Consider the following 23,431-nt stretch of genomic DNA (forward strand, 5'->3'; position numbering starts at 1 on the left):
TGGGCACTTCAGGTTTACAGGCCCTCATGCACGTCTCTATCCAGGGACAACGTGGAGCCTCCCAATTTTTGGCTGCCCTGCCTAAGGGCTATACTATAATACACCCACTTCCTGACACTGGACACTTAATGTTTTGAGGCCCTCATGCACGTCTCTATCCAGGGACAACGTGGAGCCTCCCAATTTTTGGCTGCCCTGCCTAAGGGTTATACTACAATAGACCCACTTCCTTACAATGGGCACTTCAGGTTTACAAGCCATCATGCACGTCTGTATGCAGGGGCATTGGTGAACCTCACAATTTTGGACTGCCCTGGCAAAGGAAAATACTACAAAGACTCAGTTCCTCAAAATGGGCACATTAGACTCAGAGGCCTTTATGTACGTCTCTTCTCAGGGACATCGGAGTGCCACACAATGTTTTACGTAAAATCTTTCATGTATTGATCTCAAAAAGTAACATACATTAGCTTTATCTCACTATTGGGTATGTGCCCTTAACATTTCCGCTATGAAAAATCATTTTGGTGTCATTTTGGAAGGTTTTCTGGTGAGTCCGTAAAAATGGCGTAAAACGCGGACAAAATTATTCACAGCTGTGACTTTTGAGTGATAAATGCTTCAATGGGTCTTCCCCATGCTGTTGCCATGTCATTTGAGCACTCTTCGGAGACTTTTGTGCCATTTTTAGGGTTTCTACATGCTGCCGGTGGTCATTTCACAAAAATACTCGGGTCTCCCATAGGATAACATTGGGCTCGGTGCTCGGGCCGAGTACACGAGTATCTTGGGAGGCTCGGCCCGAGCTTCGAGCACCCGAGCTTTTTAGTACTCGCTCATCACTACTAATAAACCTAAAAAATAAAAATAAATTGAATAAAAATCATGAATGTTGTGTTATAACAGGAAATTCGGTGTAAGAATGAATATCCGGGATGAGAGTTCAGCGAATGAGTTATAGAAATTGTTACAAAAAGGAGTGTGTACGGTTTATGCGTAAATTTTCAGAATGCGTACATGAAAATTATATGTATGTGAGAATGTCCCCCATGCTTTGTAAAAAGTTATTTATGAAAATGTAAATAAAATATATAAAAATGCCTAATTATTTATAATTTATGAGAAAGATATATATGTATGGAAGAATGTTATAAGGTGTCCAAGAACCATAAAGAAAAAGGGTGCATATATAATGTTAGAGGTCTAGAGTTCCACCAGGCTATATCACCCCTAAAGAAATAGAAAGAAGACCTTACTACCTGTGTACCCCAAAAAAAGCTATATTTCTTAGCCAGGATTATGGTGGAGATATGCACAAGTGAAATAAGAATATAAAGTAATACAATAAGATTATAAAACCAATATGTGTGCATTCATGCACCACCCGGTACGCTACCCTTGCCAAATTGCTCACTCTAGATCCCCACACGATCCATGAAGCCGTTCCCCCGGTCACACCGCCTGCTGCCGGTTCCCACTCATCCCTGGGGGAGTTAGGCGAGTGGTATCGAGAGCTACATGTCGGCACTGATGATACCCCCATACACCACAAGGAAGGGGTATACCGGGTGGTACAGGAGTATGAGCGGGTTTTTAGCAAGCACCCTCTAGATTTTGGGCAGATTAAAGGGGTTCAACACCACATCCCTACCGGTACACACTCCCCTATTAAAGAGAGATACAGGCCTATTCCCCCTGCGCACTACCAATGCGCCAAAGACATGTTGAGGAACATGAAGGAGGCAGGGGTTATTAGGGACAGCTGTAGTCCCTGGGCCGCTCCGTTGGTGCTGGTTAAGAAGAAGGATGGCACCATGCGGATGTGTGTGGATTACCGGAAGATTAACCAGATAACGCATAAGGATGCTTACCCTCTGCCCCGCATCAAAGAGTCCCTGGCCTCGCTGAGAACCGCTAACTACTTCTCCACCCTTGACCTCACCAGCGGGTACTGGCAGGTGGCCGTGGCACCGGAAGACCGAGAGAAGACTGCCTATGGGACCGTTTTGCTGTACTTGGATGATGTGATTGTGTACTCACAGACGTATGAAGCCCACCTGGAGCACCTAGCCGAGGTGTTCGCGTCCCTTGCCAAGTATGGGATGAAGTTGAAGCCCTCAAAGTGTCATCTGCTGAAACCCAGAGTGCAGTACCTAGGACATGTGGTTGGTGCGGAAGGTGTCGCCCCCAACCCCGAGAAGATCACCGCCATCCAAGACTGGCCGAGACCGACCACAGTGAGGGAAGTGAGGCAGTTTCTGGGCCTGGTGGGATATTACCGTCGCTTCATTAAGGGGTACACAAAGATGGCTGCCCCCATGCAAGACCTCCTCGTAGGACAGACCAAGGGTGGTAGATCCCTAGTAGCCCCATTGGTGTGGGAAGAAAAGCATGAGGAATCCTTCCGCCAGCTGAGAACAGCCCTGACCGGAGAGGAAATCCTAGCGTACCCTGACTACAGCCGCCCATTCATCCTCTACACCGACGCCAGCAATGTGGGCTTGGGGGCTGTTCTATCCCAGGTCCAAGACAGAAGGGAAAAGGTAATAGCTTATGCTAGCCGAAAACTCCGACCGACTGAGAGGAACCCTGAGAACTACATCTCCTTCAAGCTTGAGCTCTTGGCACTGGTGTGGGCTATCACCGAGCGGTTCCGCCATTACCTGGCAGCAGCCAAGTTCACCGCGTACACAGACAATAACCTGCTGACCCATCTAGATACGGCCAAGCTGGGCGCGTTGGAGCAGCGGTGGGTGACCAGGTTAGCCAACTACGATTTCACCATCAAGTACCGGGCCGGCCGTACCAACGTCAATGCCAATGCACTCTCCCGGATGCCCCACCTGTCAGAAGAGGGGCCAGAGGATGATGACCTCGAAGAGATCGAGTTGCCTGCATTTCACCGGCCATTCACTGAGAAGGTGCACGTCTACCAACAACGGGGCCTCCCATATGATGACAAGTTGAAAAAGTTATTAAGTGATTATTGGCTGCAATGGGGCTTTCTGGCTGGTGCCAGCCTCTCTTCTTAGCACACAGGAACCACAACCCCTACACCATGTTTCAATGGATTCTCTCATCCCAGCCCAGTAAAACTACATATTTTACACAGTCATAAGTAGCCAAAAGGGATCTATTCTATTCAATTGCAAATGATCTAGATAAGACTGAGAATAAGATACTGCACGGGACATAGCAGAGTTGGTCAAGTTGAGTGGAGATGAGTTTGCTATTTGGCACAGCTTTTTGCATCAATAAAGCAAGTAAAAGGTGTGAAAGATAAAAAAAAGGGTGAAAGTGTGAAAAGTGAATTGGCCAAATTGAGGTGCATATAAAGTTTTTGCTTTCTTTCAATTCACTAATGGGGCTCATTTGAATCAGGTGAATTGAGTTCTGCTTTTGGAAACTGGGTTAAGAAGGGGTGCACCGGTCCTGGAGGTACTGCAATACCAGGTCAATGCGTGCAGTGGACAGAGCAAGATTTTTTCCATCTCCTTGTTCTAAAAATCCATTTAATATATGGTCCCCAGAGAGGGGACGTATCAGATATTAAACTGATAAGAACAGATTTAAATTTTTTTTTTTTCTGTTTATCAGTAGGACTTCAAAATAACAAAGGTGATCGCCTCCCGTTGCCTGGGAACCGTCCAGGCACAAGAGGGCTATGTGTCACCAGAAGGCGCACACACTTCCTCAAGGCCGGCAGACGTGCAATCCCAGGCACCTTCCAGTACCGACCAAGGTAGCGTCCTCCGAAACTACACTTGATCTTAGCCAAAAGGCCGAGAAGCTATAACCCGAATTTGTTACGGCCTTGAGTGGCACCCTGGCCTATACCGGACACATCTTAGGGAGAGGGAGACAAACCCACGCCTACAGAAGACATTTTGTCACCAAGCCAACCCTTGAAAAGGCTGTTTTGCAGAGCAAAAACAAGAAGAATGGTGCTTTTTGCAGCCGCCGCCCACTGCAATGAATCTGAATAACTCCTCCTTTTGGACACAAGCACCTCCCCTCCCCCTTGCAGTCTTTCCAATTCATGATACAAAAAGACGGACGGACAGGACAGGACAGGACAGGCTGCCTGACTTTCCGTCACTGCCACCCTTTGCCATCCTTGCCCGTAGAAAGCCCTTTCATCATCCCCAAACCCTAATCTTTTCCCTTCCCTTCCCAGATGCGTCTCACTCCCTTTCATTAGGAAGTGAGCGCAGCCTTTTCTCCGTTCTGCACATGCGCGACGTTAAACACAAATGCGCAGGTGTGACGCCCTAGCAGCAGTCGGACTGCTCGGCAGACACTTTGATGAAAAACAAAAAGGTTTTTTACGGGGGAGAATATTTGTGACGCCACCTGCGGTGTGCGGTAATAAGGAATACCGCCGCTGCTGTATGGGAGTGCCGGGGCTGATGGTGTTGGGGCAGCCTGGTGGTGATTCCCTCCGCAGGTAGGGGCCCCGGGACTCAGGGTAGGGAATAGGTAGGAACAGCCTATATTGATATAGGGCCGGCAGGACGCTGGGGGCCAGGGTACTCACTCAGGTGTGATGACGCATTCAGTGGACACAGACTCTGAGGTAAACAAAGTCTCTTGGTACTGCTGCACTCGGTGACTGCACGTGCGGTGGTCCCTTTCAGTGATTCTGTGGTGGACTGGAGCCTTCCTCCATACACTGTATACTGTGTGTGTCCCTGGCCCCGTTGGCTTGAAACCTTCGGGTCCCGTCCCTCTTTTTAATTGGGACCTGCTCTTAGCAGCTGGCACGTGGGATTTTCTGTGACTGCTCTGTGTGGGAAGTCCTATCCCTCCGCTGTGCTGACGCCGCTAATCTCTGAGCCGTCAAGTACAGGCCACTGTCTGCGACCCAGCCAGGCTCTCCTCAGGGAGCTCTTAATCCCCAGGTCCTCTCTCTTTTTCAGTTACTACCAACTGTCTAACTGACTCCTCCCACCAGCCTGTCTGACTCATAGGTGGGCGGTTCCTTTCCCAGCTGGAACCACGCCCCTGGTGTGCCTGACAAGTGTAGTGTTTGGGTGACTAGGATTTGTGCTGTTAGTACAGAATCACTGTTGCGGACCCCGGAACCAAGGAGGGTGGGCCCTGCACCAAGGATAGAGAATAGTGCAGTTCCCTGTGACACCCTGGATTAGTCCAGGGGCGTCACATTCCCCCTTGGTTAAACGTAGCTCGTCCCCGAGCTACAGTGCACCCAGAGTGTTTATTTTTATCTGCAAAAAGTGAACATTTTAATAAGAAAAACATATCTATCCATCCCACGCAGGGGAGGCACTTGAACCCAACGTTTCGCTTTCCCAGTCCTTCATCCCACCCCCAAAGTTCCAAAAGGAGGCAAGCCACCGTTCCTGTTGGTGGCCAGACCTGGGCCATATGTCTCCCAGGTCTCTCCTCCACCTGTGTCTTCTCCTGTAGGTGGGGATGCAGTCCGTGGCTATGAATGGGAAATAACCATTTACAATAGCACCAGTTCGTGCTGGCTACCACCAGTCCTGTAGCCAAAGGTCCATTTTCAATAAAACTTATCATTGGTCGTCAATCAGGTCATGAATCCAGGTAATTAAAATAAAATCAACATTCTTCTTATCAACACTCTATATCAACATGTCTTACATGACTATCTTTAGCATGGAAAATAGTAGAATTAAAAGCATGGAAAATACTAAACATTTTTAAATTTACTCTATATTTAGACTATTTACATTAGGGTAGAGTAGCCGGGTTCCGCTACCATTCCTCATCTCTGAACCTATGTGGGGGCTGACCAAAGTTCACACGGGTGGACCTTCTCAGCTCCTGGCTTCCCTCTAACCCTTGTACTGTGGTGTTTGCTACTACCTGTTCCCCACTACTGGTGCTAGGTGTTGTAGGTGGTAATCTACGTGTTCGTGGTGCTGGTATGGGTACTTCTCTAGGTGCAATGATTTCAGGCCTCCTTGGTTCTGGTTCTTCCGCGGGTTGCGGGAATGTGAGTACAGGCACAATCACTGCTCCATTGTACATAGGCCAATCTTCCGGGAAGTCACCTAGGATGGTGTGGATCACTCTCTTCTTTTTCTCAGTCACTTGAGGTTGGGGCTGTTCTTCCTTCTGGATGTTCAGGGGTTCAGGGCACTTTTTCAAGTGGTCACGGGAAATTACAGCTGTGGTTCTTCCTTGGTCCTTGCTGACAAGACAGGTCTTCTGGTTGTTGAAATTGGAAGGCTGGACCACATATGGCTCTCTTTCCCACTGGTCGTCCAGTTTATGCATCTTTCTTTTTCTTTTTAAGACCACTTCTCCTGGTGAAAATGGAGGGGCTTGGGCTTGCTTGTTAAAGCTTCTTTCTTGCTTTTCCCTACTTTGGTCCAGATTCTCCTCGACATACTCTTGAATTTGCCTGTATTGAGCTCTACGCTTGGTATCCCAATCTGCATTTGGGGAATAAACTTCAGGCATCTCAACTTCCATCTCCAGATCCACTGGCAGTTACTGAGGCCCGGTCCTGATCTGTCCAGGTCTCCGCCTCCAGCTCTGCGGCGCCTGATAACTGGCCGAGTAGTACAGACGCTTGCTGCCGGTCATTCATCCCAAACATATCCAGGAGTGTGCGGATTTTTCTTTTGAATCCTTGCAGAGTGTCAGGGGAACCATCATATTGTGGTAGCCAGGTAGCGCCTGGCACATACGGTAAAGTCATTGGCATTATCTGCGCGGTCGCTCGTGCGTCCATGTCACCTTGATCTTGAGGGGGAACTGCCGCTGCGCTCGCTTCACCCGGCGCCGACATCTTTCTATGCCCCCTTGGTTTTCAGCAGCAAGATGGCGGCAACTGAATTTTTTTTTTTTTTATTCACTTTGGGCTCAACAGTTTTGGAGAAGGCGCACGTCACCCAGGTTAGTGGGTCCAGTCCAATCCTGTTCGTGACGCCAAAAATCAATGTGTGACGCCCTAGCAGCAGTCGGACTGCTCGGCAGACACTTTGATGAAAAACAAAAAGGTTTTTTACGGGGGAGAATATTTGTGACGCCACCTGCGGTGTGCGGTAATAAGGAATACCGCCGCTGCTGTATGGGAGTGCCGGGGCTGATGGTGTTGGGGCAGCCTGGTGGTGATTCCCTCCGCAGGTAGGGGCCCCGGGACTCAGGGTAGGGAATAGGTAGGAACAGCCTATATTGATATAGGGCCGGCAGGACGCTGGGGGCCAGGGTACTCACTCAGGTGTGATGACGCATTCAGTGGACACAGACTCTGAGGTAAACAAAGTCTCTTGGTACTGCTGCACTCGGTGACTGCACGTGCGGTGGTCCCTTTCAGTGATTCTGTGGTGGACTGGAGCCTTCCTCCATACACTGTATACTGTGTGTGTCCCTGGCCCCGTTGGCTTGAAACCTTCGGGTCCCGTCCCTCTTTTTAATTGGGACCTGCTCTTAGCAGCTGGCACGTGGGATTTTCTGTGACTGCTCTGTGTGGGAAGTCCTATCCCTCCGCTGTGCTGACGCCGCTAATCTCTGAGCCGTCAAGTACAGGCCACTGTCTGCGACCCAGCCAGGCTCTCCTCAGGGAGCTCTTAATCCCCAGGTCCTCTCTCTTTTTCAGTTACTACCAACTGTCTAACTGACTCCTCCCACCAGCCTGTCTGACTCATAGGTGGGCGGTTCCTTTCCCAGCTGGAACCACGCCCCTGGTGTGCCTGACAAGTGTAGTGTTTAGGTGACTAGGATTTGTGCTGTTAGTACAGAATCACTGTTGCGGACCCCGGAACCAAGGAGGGTGGGCCCTGCACCAAGGATAGAGAATAGTGCAGTTCCCTGTGACACCCTGGATTAGTCCAGGGGCGTCACACAGGCGTGCGTTCCATTACCCTCACTGCATTCCACTCCCATACAGGAAGTGGGCGCAGCTATTACTACGGTCGCACATAAAAGAACCCACGGCCACCACTGCACATAGCTGACTCCACCACAGGACACCCACTTCTACACCAACGCAGGTAAGACAGGATCGGCACCTCTATGCTCCCGTTACAATCAGGCTCAGTCACCATGTGATAACGCTCTCAACTCTTTAGTTGCAGGCTCCCCTTGCTTCACCTCCACTGGCTGTGCTGCCATTTCCTCTCCCACCTGGAAGGTATACTTTATTCCACTATTTTCCTGTTTCTCTCTTCCCCCTTTTCCCATAACCTACTTTTATCTGCATTTGTGGGGTATCTATATGCTATTTACATCATAGTTTTATTCATTAATATGGAAGGGAAGAGTGCCCATGAGAGTGTTGAACTGCGGAGAGCAAGAGATTAAGCTGCTCCGATTTGCCACCATTGATAAGCTGTTCTCAGTAGATACACATGCTATCCAAACAGCAGCATCCACCATTGCTTCAGCCCACCCATTCAGTGACAGCTCACCAAGTCAGCCAGAGGAGTGGTGTAAGGAATTACACGTAGGCACTGACTCCACACCTTCACATCACAAGAAGGGGGTCTACAGGCTAGTGCAAGAATACGAGCAAGTCTTCAGCAAACATCCGCTAGACTTTTGAAGAATAAAAGGGGTCAAACACTACATCCCCACAAGTGCACACCCACCCATCAAAGATAGATATAAGCCAAAACTACCTGCACATTACCAGTGTACCAAGGACATGTTGAGCAACATGAAGGAGGCTGGGGTTATCCGTGACAGTTGTAGCCTCTGGGCAGCTCCGTTGGTCCTGTTAAAGAAGAAGGACAGCACCACTCCCCTGTATTGAGGAATAGCTAGCTGCATTGAGAACTGCAAATTATTTTTCTACCCTTGATCTCACTAGTCGCTATTGGCAAGTGTCCGTTGCTGAGGCAGACCGGGAGAAGACCGCCTTTGCCACCCCGATGGGTCTCTGCGAGTTCAAAAGCATGCCCTTCGAGCTGTGCAATTTGCCAGGAACCTTCCAGAGGCTGATGGAATGCTGCTTGGGACACCGAAACTTTGAAACGGTACTGCTATACCTTTATGATGTTATTGTTTATTCTAAAGCAAACAAGATTTTAGGGTGTATAAAAAGCGAGATTAGATCCGGTGATCCCAACGTATTGTTACCCCTCTATAAATCACTTGTAAGGCCACAATCATACATACATACATCTTTCATTGTATAAGTCTAAATTATTAACCAAACAAAATATATGCCACCGGCCGGGGCATTACATTAGACTGGTAAAACTAAATCAATGTGAATATTGTATCACCTCGAAGTTAATTGGTTATACAAAAGAATTTTATTCTCATTACTTTCATTTTTTATTTTATGTGGTCCTTGTTTTATGTGGTCCTTGGTTTTAGTAATAATCAGTGTATTGTATATTATCAAATACTCTGTCTTGAAACAAGGATAGCAAAAAATGTTTTATTTGTGGTCTATTAATAAAATTATAAAAACCCATCTAGCGCTGGTTTATTGTGGATTTTTACTTAAAATCCTTTACACAGTTTATTAAAGGCTACTTTACACACTGCGATATCGGTCCCGATATCGCTAGTGTGGATACCCGCCCCCATCTGTTGCGCGACACGGGCAAATCGCTGCCCATGCTGCACAACACCGACCAGACCCGTCACACATACTTACCTGCCCGGCGACGTCGCTGTGACCGGCGAACCGCCTCCTTTCTAAGGGGGCGGTCCGTGCGGCGTCACAGCGACGTCACTGAGCGACCGCCCAATAGCAGCGGAGGGGCGGAGATGAGTGGCCGGAACATCCCGCCCACCTCCTTCCTTCCTCATAGCGGCTGGGAGGCAGGTAAGGAGAGGTTCCTCGTTTCTGCGGTGTCACACGGAGCGATGTGTGCTGCCGCAGGAGCGACGAACTACATCGTTACTGCTGCAGTAACGATAATCGAGAATGGAGACCCATGTCACCGATGAGCGATTTTGCACGTTTTTGCAGCGATGCAAAATCGCTCATCGGTGTCACACGCAGCAACATCGCTAATGCGGCCGGATGTGCGTCACAAATTCCGTGACCCCAACGACTCCGCATTAGCGATGTCGCAGCGTGTAAAGCCCCCTTTAGTGGGAGTGGTGTACAGGGTCTTAGCAGTAAAGAGTATTCCATATTTCTGCCAGATACCCACAGAGATATTGAAATCTGAAAAAAGAGACTTCTGCTCATTGAAGGTAAGAACTGCTCACATAGCGTTCAACTCCACAGCAAACGAGTGCTCTAGCACTGGCATCTCAGGAGGGATATTCCCCTACTACACATGTGTGTCTGGGTCCCTGTGACAGTTTACAGGACATAACTCAGGGCACCTAGACAGAAGGCAGAGGGACTACTTTCTATTTCTGGTGTAGAGCTTAGTACAATATATATATATATACTATTACATGTGACACATGTACCTTGTATTACCATTATTCGCTGTATATGAACCCCTTTTCTCCGGGCATTATTTGTCTATAGCATTTTTCACGAACCTGAGGCAACTGAGAACCCTTCAGTGAAGGAATTCCACTAACCCTCACAATACCAACCAGGGGCCTCCCTGCAGTAACTCAGGTAGTTGTACCCATTCTCTTTCCGCATTCTATGTGTTCTTCTTCTTTCTTCTTTTTTTTCTTTTTTCTTCTTTTTATTTCTATCATGTAGTTCAGGGGTTTATAGATATATGTCCTGCATCTCATATTTCCTTTAGTGGTGCTTCTTACCCATTCTCATATCATTTACCCTAGTATTTCATGATCCTGAGGCGACTGAGAACCCTTTAATAAAGGAATCCTTTTTCATTTGAATTGTCAAGTGATACTTACCAGTGACTATCACGTAATGTTACAGGTAGTTGCATTTTCTTCCTCTTCTTTCTCTCCTTTCTTCTTTGTCACACGGTCCATTGTGTTATAGCCCACGTGTCATGATAACACTTGTACCATCTTTTCATTTAGATTCCACCTACATTTATTTACCGATTCCAGTTCTGAAATAGGCTTTCATGATCTACTCACTAGAATTCTCAAGTGCATAAGGTACTGAGACATATACATGTTCACACCATTATAAAGAACAAAGTATAAACATTGAGGTTTTTCTCACACCCATGTTCCTGTGTTCTTTGATATGATATGTGTTCATTTCCTTCACTATATAGGATTGCAAGTTTTCCATTTGTACCTTAATGGCAATGACGCTATACAATTGAACACATATCATCCTGTTATCCATATAGGTGTGTATTTACCTGCTTGACTATTTTTGGTTGTTTGATCCAGAATGTTTCTCCAGATAGGTCATGTGGAAATTTTCTTTCCTCAGTACAAATGTTTTCACTATGGCTTTGGAAAACTTTTTTGTATGTGCATCATGGTCATTTGACCCATTGTACTCTCAAGTAGCAATATATTGTACTGTTATGTTGTACTATGTACTAATTACGTGTTTATATGGTTTTGTAACCCTTTATGATCTTAGATAACTTTATCCTTGATAAAGACCTAAAAACAAGGTCGAAACGTTGGATGAATTATCCTTTTGCACAAATAAAGAATTTTCAGCATTCCAAGAGTTCTTTTCTTACGTTATTGATCACTATAGTGTGCCAGAGCTATTTCTATTGAATTGACTGTTATTTTTTCTGAGCACCTGCTATATACACAGTGACCCAGACATATTCAAGTTTCATTCAGAAGGCAGAGGGAAGCCTTAGCAGCTGAGCCTATATCTTGGCTTGTGAGCATTAGAACAGGCCGGCGATTACAGGGTAACATGAAAAATGTCCAGCTTGCATTATGACTAGAACATGACAATATCCTTTTAAGTACTAACCTATGATGCGTTCCTAAGCAGTTGATGTTATATGTTCTACATTTCATTTTCTGCATACTTTACAAGTAGTAGAATTTGCTTTGATATAGGCAACTGGATTTTCACAATGAAAAGGCAAAGGATAACGCCCGAAAAAGACGCCATACATTATGTCAGTGCCATCACTGACAAACCTGGATTGACCATGAAATACATCAATCCCCTTAAAGGTGAGTTAAAACAAGTTTTAACTAAATTGCCTTAATATTGTCATGCATTAGAATGACTGTCTTAGGTAATGATAAATATTTTCTACAGGAAGAGGAGTGTTTGCTGAAACTGAAATCGAAAAAGGGAGTTTTGTTGCAGAATATCGAGGCGAGCTCACGTATGCACTTACGATGGTAGACAACTACTCGAGATTTATGGTTGTGGTACAAGTCAAAGATCTAATGGCCCATACTGCAGCGAAGGTCTTCCAAGCACACTTATGCAGACCTCATGGCTACTCAGAGAGAGTCCTCACAGATCAAGGCACAGCCTTTGAAGCGGAAATCTTCAAGGACTTCTGCAGCTTTTACCGATGCAGGAAGATGCGCACTACACCCTACCATGCTCAAACCAATGGTTATCAACCTGCTCAGGACTTTACCCCATATTCCAGATGTGGCCTTACAAGTGATTTATAGAGGGGTAACAATACGTTGGGCTCACCGGATCTAATCTCCCTTTTTATACACCCTAAAATCTTGTTTGCTTTAGAATAAACAATAACATCATAAAGGTATAGCAGTACCGTTTCAAAGTTTCGGTGTCCCAAGCAGCATTCCATCAGCCTCTGGAAGGTTCCTGGCAAATTGCACAGCTCGAAGGGCATGCTTTTGAACTCGCAGAGACCCATCGGGGTGGCAAAGGCGGTCTTCTCCCGGTCTGCCTCAGCAACGGACACTTGCCAATAGCGACTAGTGAGATCAAGGGTAGAAAAATAATTTGCAGTTCTCAATGCAGCTAGCTATTCCTCAATACAGGGGAGTGGTGCTGTCCTTTTTCTTTAACAGGACCAACGGAGCTGCCCAGAGGCTACAACTGTCACGGATAACCCCAGCCTCCTTCATGTTGCTCAACATGTCCTTGGTACACTGGTAATGTGCAGGTAGTTTTGGCTTATATCTCTCTTTGATGGGTGGGTGTGCACTTGTGGGGATGTAGTGTTTGACCCCTTTTATTCTTCAAAAGTCTAGCGGATGTTTGCTGAAGACTTGCTCGTATTCTTGCACTAGCCTGTAGACCCCCTTCTTGTGATGTGAAGGTGTGGAGTCAGTGCCTACGTGTAATTCCTTACACCACTCCTCTGGCTGACTTGGTGAGCTGTCACTGAATGGGTGGGCTGAAGCAATGGTGGATGCTGCTGTTTGGATAGCATGTGTATCTACTGAGAACAGCTTATCAATGGTGGCAAATCGGAGCAGCTTAATCTCTTGCTCTCCGCAGTTCAACACTCTCATGGGCACTCTTCCCTTCCATATTAATGAATAAAACTATGATGTAAATAGCATATAGATACCCCACAAATGCAGATAAAAGTAGGTTATGGGAAAAGGGGGAAGAGAGAAACAGGAAAATAGTGGAATAAAGTATACCTTCCAGGTGGGAGAGGAAATGGCAGCACAGCCAGTGGAGGTGAAGCAAGGGGAGCCTGCAACTAAAGAGTTGAGAGCGTTATCACATGGTGACTGAGCCTGATTGTAACGGGAGCATAGAGGTGCCGATCCTGTCTTACCTGCGTTGGTGTAGAAGTGGGTGTCCTGTGGTGGAGTCAGCTATGTGCAGTGGTGGCCGTGGGTTCTTTTATGTGCGACCGTAGTAATAGCTGCGCCCACTTCCTGTATGGGAGTGGAATGCAGTGAGGGTAATGGAACGCACGCCTGTGTGACGCCCCTGGACTAATCCAGGGTGTCACAGGGAACTGCACTATTCTCTATCCTTGGTGCAGGGCCCACCCTCCTTGGTTCCGGGGTCCGCAACAGTGATTCTGTACTAACAGAACAAATCCTAGTCACCCAAACACTACACTTGTCAGGCACACCAGGGGCGTGGTTCCAGCTGGGAAAGGAACCGCCCACCTATGAGTCAGACAGGCTGGTGGGAGGAGTCAGTTAGACAGTTGGTAGTAACTGAAAAAGAGAGAGGACCTGGGGATTAAGAGCTCCCTGAGGAGAGCCTGGCTGGGTCGCAGACAGTGGCCTGTACTTGACGGCTCAGAGATTAGCGGCGTCAGCACAGCGGAGGGATAGGACTTCCCACACAGAGCAGTCACAGAAAATCCCACGTGCCAGCTGCTAAGAGCAGGTCCCAATTAAAAAGAGGGACGGGACCCGAAGGTTTCAAGCCAACGGGGCCAGGGACACACACAGTATACAGTGTATGGAGGAAGGCTCCAGTCCACCACAGAATCACTGAAAGGGACCACCGCACGTGCAGTCACCGAGTGCAGCAGTACCAAGAGACTTTGTTTACCTCAGAGTCTGTGTCCACTGAATGCGTCATCACACCTGAGTGAGTACCCTGGCCCCCAGCGTCCTGCCGGCCCTATATCAATATAGGCTGTTCCTACCTATTCCCTACCCTGAGTCCCGGGGCCCCTACCTGCGGAGGGAATCACCACCAGGCTGCCCCAACACCATCAGCCCCGGCACTCCCATACAGCAGTGGCGGTATTCCTTATTACCGCACACCGCAGGTGGCGTCACAAATATTCTCCCCCGTAAAAAACCTTTTTGTTTTTCATCAAAGTGTCTGCCGAGCAGTCCAACTGCTGCTAGGGCGTCACACATTGACTTTTGGCGTCACGAACAGGATTGGACTGGACCCACTAACCTGGGTGACGTGCGCCTTCTCCAAAACTGTTGAGCCCAAAGTGAATAAAAAAAAAAAAAATTCAGTTGCCGCCATCTTGCTGCTGAAAACCAAGGGGGCATAGAAAGATGTCGGCGCCGGGTGAAGCGAGCGCAGCGGCAGTTCCCCCTCAAGATCAAGGTGACATGGACGCACGAGCGACCGCGCAGATAATGCCAATGACTTTACCGTATGTGCCAGGCGCTACCTGGCTACCACAATATGATGGTTCCCCTGACACTCTGCAAGGATTCAAAAGAAAAATCCGCACACTCCTGGATATGTTTGGGATGAATGACCGGCAGCAAGCGTCTGTACTACTCGGCCAGTTATCAGGCGCCGCAGAGCTGGAGGCGGAGACCTGGACAGATCAGGACCGGGCCTCAGTAACTGCCAGTGGATCTGGAGATGGAAGTTGAGATGCCTGAAGTTTATTCCCCAAATGCAGATTGGGATACCAAGCGTAGAGCTCAATACAGGCAAATTCAAGAGTATGTCGAGGAGAATCTGGACCAAAGTAGGGAAAAGCAAGAAAGAAGCTTTAACAAGCAAGCCCAAGCCCCTCCATTTTCACCAGGAGAAGTGGTCTTAAAAAGAAAAAGAAAGATGCATAAACTGGACGACCAGTGGGAAAGAGAGCCATATGTGGTCCAGCCTTCCAATTTCAACAACCAGAAGACCTGTCTTGTCAGCAAGGACCAAGGAAGAACCACAGCTGTAATTTCCCGTGACCACTTGAAAAAGTGCCCTGAACCCCTGAACATCCAGAAGGAAGAACAGCCCCAACCTCAAGTGACTGAGAAAAAGAAGAGAGTGATCCACACCATCCTAGGTGACTTCCCGGAAGATTGGCCTATGTACAATGGAGCAGTGATTGTGCCTGTACTCACATTCCCGCAACCCGCGGAAGAACCAGAACCAAGGAGGCCTGAAATCATTGCACCTAGAGAAGTACCCATACCAGCACCACGAACACGTAGATTACCACCTACAACACCTAGCACCAGTAGTGGGGAACAGGTAGTAGCAAACACCACAGTACAAGGGTTAGAGGGAAGCCAGGAGCTGAGAAGGTCCACCCGTGTGAACTTTGGTCAGCCCCCACATAGGTTCAGAGATGAGGAATGGTAGCGGAACCCGGCTACTCTACCCTAATGTAAATAGTCTAAATATAGAGTAAATTTAAAAATGTTTAGTATTTTCCATGCTTTTAATTCTACTATTTTCCATGCTAAAGATAGTCATGTAAGACATGTTGATATAGAGTGTTGATAAGAAGAATGTTGATTTTATTTTAATTACCTGGATTCATGACCTGATTGACGACCAATGATAAGTTTTATTGAAAATGGACCTTTGGCTACAGGACTGGTGGTAGCCAGCACGAACTGGTGCTATTGTAAATGGTTATTTCCCATTCATAGCCACGGACTGCATCCCCACCTACAGGAGAAGACACAGGTGGAGGAGAGACCTGGGAGACATATGGCCCAGGTCTGGCCACCAACAGGAACGGTGGCTTGCCTCCTTTTGGAACTTTGGGGGTGGGATGAAGGACTGGGAAAGCGAAACGTTGGGTTCAAGTGCCTCCCCTGCGTGGGATGGATAGATATGTTTTTCTTATTAAAATGTTCACTTTTTGCAGATAAAAATAAACACTCTGGGTGCACTGTAGCTCGGGGACGAGCTACGTTTAACCAAGGGGGAATGTGACGCCCCTGGACTAATCCAGGGTGTCACAGGGAACTGCACTATTCTCTATCCTTGGTGCAGGGCCCACCCTCCTTGGTTCCGGGGTCCGCAACAGTGATTCTGTACTAACAGCACAAATCCTAGTCACCCAAACACTACACTTGTCAGGCACACCAGGGGCGTGGTTCCAGCTGGGAAAGGAACCGCCCACCTATGAGTCAGACAGGCTGGTGGGAGGAGTCAGTTAGACAGTTGGTAGTAACTGAAAAAGAGAGAGGACCTGGGGATTAAGAGCTCCCTGAGGAGAGCCTGGCTGGGTCGCAGACAGTGGCCTGTACTTGACGGCTCAGAGATTAGCGGCGTCAGCACAGCGGAGGGATAGGACTTCCCACACAGAGCAGTCACAGAAAATCCCACGTGCCAGCTGCTAAGAGCAGGTCCCAATTAAAAAGAGGGACGGGACCCGAAGGTTTCAAGCCAACGGGGCCAGGGACACACACAGTATACAGTGTATGGAGGAAGGCTCCAGTCCACCACAGAATCACTGAAAGGGACCACCGCACGTGCAGTCACCGAGTGCAGCAGTACCAAGAGACTTTGTTTACCTCAGAGTCTGTGTCCACTGAATGCGTCATCACACCTGAGTGAGTACCCTGGCCCCCAGCGTCCTGCCGGCCCTATATCAATATAGGCTGTTCCTACCTATTCCCTACCCTGAGTCCCGGGGCCCCTACCTGCGGAGGGAATCACCACCAGGCTGCCCCAACACCATCAGCCCCGGCACTCCCATACAGCAGCGGCGGTATTCCTTATTACCGCACACCGCAGGTGGCGTCACAAATATTCTCCCCCGTAAAAAACCTTTTTGTTTTTCATCAAAGTGTCTGCCGAGCAGTCCGACTGCTGCTAGGGCGTCACACCTGCGCATTTGTGTTTAACGTCGCGCATGTGCAGAACGGAGAAAAGGCTGCGCTCACTTCCTAATGAAAGGGAGTGAGACGCATCTGGGAAGGGAAGGGAAAAGATTAGGGTTTGGGGATGATGAAAGGGCTTTCTACGGGCAAGGATGGCAAAGGGTGGCAGTGACGGAAAGTCAGGCAGCCTGTCCTGTCCTGTCCTGTCCGTCCGTCTTTTTGTATCATGAATTGGAAAGACTGCAAGGGGGAGGGGAGGTGCTTGTGTCCAAAAGGAGGAGTTATTCAGATTCATTGCAGTGGGCAGAGGCTGCAAAAAGCACCATTCTTCTTGTTTTTGCTCTGCAAAACAGCCTTTTCAAGGGTTGGCTTGGTGACAAAATGTCTTCTGTAGGCGTGGGTTTGTCTCCCTCTCCCTAAGATGTGTCCGGTATAGGCCAGGGTGCCACTCAAGGCCGTAACCAATTCGGGTTATAGCTTCTCGGCCTTTTGGCTAAGATCAAGTGTAGTTTCGGAGGACGCTACCTTGGTCGGTACTGGAAGGTGCCTGGGATTGCACGTCTGCCGGCCTTGAGGAAGTGTGTGCGCCTTCTGGTGACACATAGCCCTCTTGTGCCTGGACGGTTCCCAGGCAACGGGAGGCGATCACCTTTGTTATTTTGAAGTCCTACTGATAAACAGAAAAAAAAAAAAATTAAATCTGTTCTTATCAGTTTAATATCTGATACGTCCCCTCTCTGGGGACCATATATTAAATGGATTTTTAGAACAAGGAGATGGAAAAAATCTTGCTCTGTCCACTGCACGCATTGACCTGGTATTGCAGTACCTCCAGGACCGGTGCACCCCTTCTTAACCCAGTTTCCAAAAGCAGAACTCAATTCACCTGATTCAAATGAGCCCCATTAGTGAATTGAAAGAAAGCAAAAACTTTATATGCACCTCAATTTGGCCAATTCACTTTTCACACTTTCACCCTTTTTTTTATCTTTCACACCTTTTACTTGCTTTATTGATGCAAAAAGCTGTGCCAAATAGCAAACTCATCTCCACTCAACTTGACCAACTCTGCTATGTCCCGTGCAGTATCTTATTCTCAGTCTTATCTAGATCATTTGCAATTGAATAGAATAGATCCCTTTTGGCTACTTATGACTGTGTAAAATATGTAGTTTTACTGGGCTGGGATGAGAGAATCCATTGAAGCATGGTGTAGGGATTGTGGTTCCTGTGTGCTAAGAAGAGAGGCTGGCACCAGCCAGAAAGCCCCATTGCAGCCAATAATCACTTAATAACTTTTTCAACTTGTCATCATATGGGAGGCCCCGTTGTTGGTAGACGTGCACCTTCTCAGTGAATGGCCGGTGAAATGCAGGCAACTCGATCTCTTCGAGGTCATCATCCTCTGGCCCCTCTTCCGACAGGTGGGGCATCCGGGAGAGTGCATTGGCATTGACGTTGGTACGGCCGGCCCGGTACTTGATGGTGAAATCGTAGTTGGCTAACCTGGTCACCCACCGCTGCTCCAACGCGCCCAGCTTGGCCGTATCTAGATGGGTCAGCAGGTTATTGTCTGTGTACGCGGTGAACTTGGCTGCTGCCAGGTAATGGCGGAACCGCTCGGTGATAGCCCACACCAGTGCCAAGAGCTCAAGCTTGAAGGAGATGTAGTTCTCAGGGTTCCTCTCAGTCGGTCGGAGTTTTCGCTAGCATAAGCTATTACCTTTTCCCTTCTGTCTTGGACCTGGGATAGAACAGCCCCCAAGCCCACATTGCTGGCGTCGGTGTAGAGGATGAATGGGCGGCTGTAGTCAGGGTACGCTAGGATTTCCTCTCCGGTCAGGGCTGTTCTCAGCTGGCGGAAGGATTCCTCATGCTTTTCTTCCCACACCAATGGGGCTACTAGGGATCTACCACCCTTGGTCTGTCCTACGAGGAGGTCTTGCATGGGGGCAGCCATCTTTGTGTACCCCTTAATGAAGCGACGGTAATATCCCACCAGGCCCAGAAACTGCCTCACTTCCCTCACTGTGGTCGGTCTCGGCCAGTCTTGGATGGCGGTGATCTTCCCGGGGTTGGGGGCGACACCTTCCGCACCAACCACATGTCCTAGGTACTGCACTCTGGGTTTCAGCAGATGACACTTTGAGGGCTTCAACTTCATCCCATACTTGGCAAGGGACGCGAACACCTCGGCTAGGTGCTCCAGGTGGGCTTCATACGTCTGTGAGTACACAATCACATCATCCAAGTACAGCAAAACGGTCCCATAGGCAGTCTTCTCTCGGTCTTCCGGTGCCACGGCCACCTGCCAGTACCCGCTGGTGAGGTCAAGGGTGGAGAAGTAGTTAGCGGTTCTCAGCGAGGCCAGGGACTCTTTGATGCGGGGCAGAGGGTAAGCATCCTTATGCGTTATCTGGTTAATCTTCCGGTAATCCACACACATCCGCATGGTGCCATCCTTCTTCTTAACCAGCACCAACGGAGCGGCCCAGGGACTACAGCTGTCCCTAATAACCCCTGCCTCCTTCATGTTCCTCAACATGTCTTTGGCGCATTGGTAGTGCGCAGGGGGAATAGGCCTGTATCTCTCTTTAATAGGGGAGTGTGTACCGGTAGGGATGTGGTGTTGAACCCCTTTAATCTGCCCAAAATCTAGAGGGTGCTTGCTAAAAACCCGCTCATACTCCTGTACCACCCGGTATACCCCTTCCTTGTGGTGTATGGGGGTATCATCAGTGCCGACATGTAGCTCTCGATACCACTCGCCTAACTCCCCCAGGGATGAGTGGGAACCGGCAGCAGGCGGTGTGACCGGGGGAACGGCTTCATGGATCGTGTGGGGATCTAGAGTGAGCAATTTGGCAAGGGTAGCGTACCGGGTGGTGCATGAATGCACACATATTGGTTTTATAATCTTATTGTATTACTTTATATTCTTATTTCACTTGTGCATATCTCCACCATAATCCTGGCTAAGAAATATAGCTTTTTTTGGGGTACACAGGTAGTAAGGTCTTCTTTCTATTTCTTTAGGGGTGATATAGCCTGGTGGAACTCTAGACCTCTAACATTATATATGCACCCTTTTTCTTTATGGTTCTTGGACACCTTATAACATTCTTCCATACATATATATCTTTCTCATAAATTATAAATAATTAGGCATTTTTATATATTTTATTTACATTTTCATAAATAACTTTTTACAAAGCATGGGGGACATTCTCACATACATATAATTTTCATGTACGCATTCTGAAAATTTACGCATAAACCGTACACACTCCTTTTTGTAACAATTTCTATAACTCATTCGCTGAACTCTCATCCCGGATATTCATTCTTACACCGAATTTCCTGTTATAACACAACATTCATGATTTTTATTCAATTTATTTTTATTTTTTAGGTTTATTAGTAGTGATGAGCGAGTACTAAAAAGCTCGGGTGCTCGAAGCTCGGGCCGAGCCTTCCAAGATACTCGTGTACTCGGCCCGAGCACCGAGCCCAATGTTATCCTATGGGAGACCCGAGTATTTTTGTGAAATGACCACCGGCAGCATGTAGAAACCCTAAAAATGGCACAAAGTCTCCGAAGAGTGCTCAAATGACATGGCAACAGCATGGGGAAGACCCCTTGAAGCATTTATCACTCAAAAGTCACAGCTGTGAATAATTTTGTCCGCGTTTTACGCCATTTTTACGGACTCACCAGAAAACCTTCCAAAATGACACCAAAATGATTTTTCATAGCGGAAATGTTAAGGGCACATACCCAATAGTGAGATAAAGCTAATGTATGTTACTTTTTGAGATCAATACATGAAAGATTTTACGTAAAACATTGTGTGGCACTCCGATGTCCCTGAGAAGAGACGTACATAAAGGCCTCTGAGTCTAATGTGCCCATTTTGAGGAACTGAGTCTTTGTAGTATTTTCCTTTGCCAGGGCAGTCCAAAATTGTGAGGTTCACCAATGCCCCTGCATACAGACGTGCATGATGGCCTGTAAACCTGAAGTGCCCATTGTAAGGAAGTGGGTCTATTGTAGTATAACCCTTAGGCAGGGCAGCCAAAAATTGGGAGGCTCCACGTTGTCCCTGGATAGAGACGTGCATGAGGGCCTCAAAACATTAAGTGTCCAGTGTCAGGAAGTGGGTGTATTATAGTATAGCCCTTAGGCAGGGCAGCCAAAAATTGGGAGGCTCCACGTTGTCCCTGGATAGAGACGTGCATGAGGGCCTGTAAACCTGAAGTGCCCATTGGAAGGAAGTGGGTCTTTTGTAGTATAGCCCTTTGGCAGGGCAGCCAAAAATTGGGAGGCTCCACGTTGTCCCTGGATAGAGACGTGCATGAGGGCCTGTAAACCTGAAGTGCCCATTGGAAGGAAGTGGGTCTTTTGTAGTACAGCCCTTTGGCAGGGCAGCCAATAATTGGGAGGCTCCACGTTGTCCCTGGATAGAGACATGCATGAGGGCCTCAAAACATTAAGTGTCCATTGTCAGGAAGTGGGTGTATTATAGTATAGCCCTTAGGCAGGGCAGCCAAAAATTGGGAGGCTCCACGTTGTCCCTGGATAGAGACGTGCATGAGGGCCTCAAAACATTAAGTGTCCATTGTCAGGAAGTGGGTCTTTTGTAGTATAGCCCTTTGGCAGGGCAGCCAAAAATTGGGAGGCTCCACGTTACAACGACAGGAGACCCGCTCCTTTGCAATGGGAACAATGTTTTGAGGCCCTCATGCACGTCTCTATGCAGGGACAACGTGGAGCCTCCCAATTTTTGGCTGCCCTGCCAAAGGGCTATACTATAATACACCCACTTCCTGACAATGGACACTTAATGTTTTGAGGCCCTCATGCACGTCTCTATCCAGGGACAACGTGGAGCCTCCCAATTTTTGGCTGCCCTGCCAAAGGGCTATACTACAAAAGACCCACTTCCTGACAATGGACACTTAATGTTTTGAGGCCCTCATGCACGTCTCTATCCAGGGACAACGTGGAGCCTCCCAATTTTTGGCTGCCCTGCCTAAGGGCTATACTATAATACACCCACTTCCTGACAATGGACACTTAATGTTTTGAGGCCCTCATGCACGTCTCTATCCAGGGACAACGTGGAGCCTCCCAATTTTTGGCTGCCCTGCCAAAGGGCTATACTACAAATGACCCACTTCCTGACAATGGACACTTAATGTTTTGAGGCCCTCATGCACGTCTCTATCCAGGGACAACGTGGAGCCTCCCAATTTTTGGCTGCACTGCCTAAGGGCTATACTATAATACACCCACTTCCTGACAATGGACACTTAATGTTTTGAGGCCCTCATGCACGTCTCTATCCAGGGACAACGTGGAGCCTCCCAATTTTTGGCTGCCCTGCCAAAGGGCTATACTATAATACACCCACTTCCTGACAATGGACACTTAATGTTTTGAGGCCCTCATGCACGTCTCTATCCAGGGACAACGTGGAGCCTCCCAATTTTTGGCTGCCCTGCCAAAGGGCTATACTACAAAAGACCCACTTCCTTCCAATGGGCACTTCAGGTTTACAGGCCCTCATGCACGTCTCTATCCAGGGACAACGTGGAGCCTCCCAATTTTTGGCTGCCCTGCCTAAGGGCTATACTATAATACACCCACTTCCTGACAATGGACACTTAATGTTTTGAGGCCCTCATGCATGTCTCTATCCAGGGACAACGTGGAGCCTCCCAATTTTTGGCTGCCCTGCCAAAGGGCTATACTACAAAAGACCCACTTCCTTCCAATGGGCACTTCAGGTTTACAGGCCCTCATGCACGTCTCTATCCAGGGACAACGTGAAGCCTCCCAATTTTTGGCTGCCCTGCCAAAGGGCTATACTACAAAAGACCCACTTCCTTCCAATGGGCACTTCAGGTTTACAGGCCCTCATGCACGTCTCTATCCAGGGACAACGTGGAGCCTCCCAATTTTTGGCTGCCCTGCCTAAGGGCTATACTATAATACACCCACTTCCTGACACTGGACACTTAATGTTTTGAGGCCCTCATGCACGTCTCTATCCAGGGACAACGTGGAGCCTCCCAATTTTTGGCTGCCCTGCCTAAGGGCTATACTACAATAGACCCACTTCCTTACAATGGGCACTTCAGGTTTACAGGCCTT

General features: G+C 48.0%; 2 pseudogenes; one reads left to right on the forward strand and one right to left on the reverse strand.

Moving 5' to 3' along the window:
* Positions 1 to 3,416: 3,416 nt before the first annotated feature.
* Positions 3,417 to 3,623, reverse strand: LOC142260807 (U2 spliceosomal RNA; annotated as a pseudogene).
* Positions 3,624 to 17,918: 14,295 nt separating this feature from the next.
* Positions 17,919 to 18,125, forward strand: LOC142260802 (U2 spliceosomal RNA; annotated as a pseudogene).
* Positions 18,126 to 23,431: the final 5,306 nt, after the last annotated feature.

Source organism: Anomaloglossus baeobatrachus, unplaced genomic scaffold (assembly GCF_048569485.1).
Source record: "Anomaloglossus baeobatrachus isolate aAnoBae1 unplaced genomic scaffold, aAnoBae1.hap1 Scaffold_188, whole genome shotgun sequence".
Taxonomy (NCBI): Eukaryota; Metazoa; Chordata; class Amphibia; order Anura; family Aromobatidae; genus Anomaloglossus; species Anomaloglossus baeobatrachus.